The 3,002-nt window shown below is 37.7% G+C and overlaps 1 pseudogene; it reads left to right on the top strand.

Annotated features, from left to right (window-relative positions):
• The first annotated feature begins 201 nt into the window (after positions 1-201).
• Positions 202-1,611, top strand: LOC121161764 (annotated as a pseudogene).
• The last annotated feature ends 1,391 nt before the right edge of the window (positions 1,612-3,002 follow it).

The following is a 3,002-nucleotide window of genomic DNA, read 5'->3' as shown; positions in this document are numbered from 1 at the left end:
ACCATGACCCAGGATCAGAAAGAGCAACATCATCAAAATGCCTATATTTCTGAAAGTCGTATACATATTCAATGTGATTCAATAAAAATTCCAACATTCTTCTCAGAAACAGAAAAGATGATACAAAAAATCTGAATCTCTTCATGGCCTTTTGGCTAAGATCAAGTGTAAAAGTTAATCTGGAAACACAAAAGACAATGAATGGACAGAGTTATCTTGAACAAGAAAAATCAAGCTGGAGAAATCACAATTTCAGACCACAAGGTATGTTGCATGGCAGAGATAACAAAAACAGTCTGGTACTGGTAAATAGAGAGAAAAGAAGATCAATGGAATGGAATAGAAACCCCAGAACGTACACATATACGTCAACTACCTTCCACAATGTAGGGAAAATGGTTGGTCTATTCAGCAAATATTGTTGAGACAAATAGTTAGCAGCCAAGAGAAGTAAGAAGCAAGATATTTTGGTGACAATTACATCCTGGTCGCTGAGCCAGTTGTCTTCTGCCGATGGGGAAAGTGAGCTCAGTAACTAGAAACAGAAGTCGGAGAGCTGAGATGACTCCCAGCTCCTTACTGCTTCTGGTGGTTGGAAGGAAGCAGCTTCCTCCAAAAAGGACAACCCCAGAGGACCGCTGGAGGACAGCAGCTTCGCTCTCTGTTCTCCAAGCACAGAGAGGCGTGCTAAAAAGAATGTTGGCGTTTGCTGCCGAAAGCCTTAACTGAACATCATATTTCAGCATCCCTGGACCCGACTGTACTAGCAAGAAGACTTTTCAATCCCTGTATCACTGTTAGGGCCAGGGGCCTAATAACATTGTTAGCAAGGAGTGTCTCGTTTGAACAGGCAGTGTAAATTCTTCAGGATGACATTGCAAGTGACATTATGAAAATAGGATCTTTAGTAAGAAATAAGGAGAGATTCGTAAAAAGAACACAGGGGCTTACTGGTCCCAAAGAATCTACAGTGAAGGCACTGGAACTCTTAACAAATTCACATTATAGTTCAGGGAAATAGCGTTTCAGCTATTTGACTATTTAGTGGCTTAAAACCATTTCAAAAAGTAGTCCTAGAATGAAGAATATTCATCCAATATATAACATTAAAATCTTAATGACTAAACGAGAGTTGGCAAAAGATTCTGAATTACACAAAAATGTGAATCAAAACAAGGAGCCAAAGAAGAAAGCTGCTAAGAAAGGACATATACCATTGTAATCTACAATAATACACCATTCCCACCCCTAAGGAAATTGGCTAGTGGTGAGTACTTTCTCAAGGCAAGTCCGAACAAAACAAAAAAATGGAAGCAAGAAAGACTAAACAAGCAGAAGCTTTCAGTAAGAGACAAGAAGAAAGACAGACAACTTTTCATTCCGCCAGACGTAAAACCAGGTATGAAATTTAAGGAAGGTTCCATTGAAACTAAAATTAATGTGGTTGCCATCAAGGAAAGGATTAAGAAAGCCAAGAATAAGAAATTGGGAGCTTTTCAAGCTGAAAAAGATAAGCTCAAATGGAAGCAGATGAGAAGAAAAAGAGCAAAAAGTTACATGCAAAAACCAAACCCTGAACTAGATCCTAATGTTACTAAACTCTTTTTCTAAAGGATTTTAAGATACAAAGGCATTAATTGTCTTATCTTTTTCTGATCATAGAATTACTATTTATAAATTATTGTATTCGCCTCATGTTTTGAAAATTATGTATTACAAGGTAATAAATGTCTGTGTATATTTTGCATTTAATCAGTTCCAGGCAGGTTTGGCACAAGCATGATTTTCAGATTTTTTTTAATACAGAAAGATTTTGGAATATGATAATTACAGTTATTAAATTCAGTGACTCATTTGAAAAATGAAACAAGAATCTTTAATGGTAAATGCTCAAGATATATGTTTTAGCTTCATCTTTTCTCTAACACTCTTCTTTATAAACTTAATAATATGTTTATTTTGTTATTATGCTAAATATCTAGTTTGGATGTATTGTAGGGGTGTTACATGGCTATAACCTCAAATATGGGCTAAGGAGACAGAGCTCCAAAGGCGATCTCCCACAAAAAATTGAATATGTTAATTTCAATTAGATTTGAAAAACTCCAACAGGATAGACTTACAACATGCAGAAAATATTTAATTCATTTACATGAGGGGAAATTATAATTAACACTCTGCTTTTAATCTGTGTAGATAAATGTTGACAGGCAATTTTTAGCCACATCTGAGGCTGTATAGAAAACTATATGATTTTTGATATACTAAATAATGACAAATGCATTAAAACTCTGAGGCAAATGTGCACGTGTGCTCACATTAAGGATAAGAAAATGAAGCTGCATTTCTTGAAATACATATATAGAAAATAACTACTCTTCACTACAAAGACTCTGCTCCATCCTGTACAGAAATGTGCCATGTTGTTCTGATTTTTGGAAGTAAAATTTGTTATGTCAGACACACACACAAATTGTGTGTTATGTTTTTGGTCACTCTAACTCCTTTCTTTCTTAGCAAAGATATTACCAAATTCTCCAACTCACCTTAACCCCCTGGATTAGGTCAGAACCAACCAAAGAGATGCATTCAAATGGGTTGTGAAAGACAAAAGGACAAAGGCTTATGCTTAAGAAGCCATGGTAGCTAGGGAATAAGCTGTTCCCTTCTATTTTTAATGTTTATATATTTATTACTTTTGTTTGGAACGTTAGATATACAGGGAAGAGGAGAGATGGAGAGGAAGAACTTTCGTCCAATGGTTCACTCCCGAAGTGGCTGCAATGGCTGGTGCTGCGCCTATCTGAAGCCAGGAGCCATGAACCTCTTCCAGGTCCACCTTGCAGGTGCAGGGTCCCAAGGCGTTGGGCCGTCCTTGACTGCTTTCCCAGGCCACAGGCAGGGAGCTGGATGGGAAGTGGAGCTGCCAGGATTAGAACTGGTGCCCATATGGGATCCTGGCGCGTGTAAGGCGGGGACTTTAGCTGCGAGGCTACCATGTC

This window comes from Ochotona curzoniae, unplaced genomic scaffold (assembly GCF_017591425.1).
Source record: "Ochotona curzoniae isolate NIBS_2020 unplaced genomic scaffold, NIBS_Ocur_1.0 contig_4843, whole genome shotgun sequence".
Taxonomy (NCBI): domain Eukaryota; kingdom Metazoa; phylum Chordata; class Mammalia; order Lagomorpha; family Ochotonidae; genus Ochotona; species Ochotona curzoniae.
Note: the sequence above shows the minus strand (reverse complement) of the source record. Positions and strands in the feature narration are given on the sequence as shown.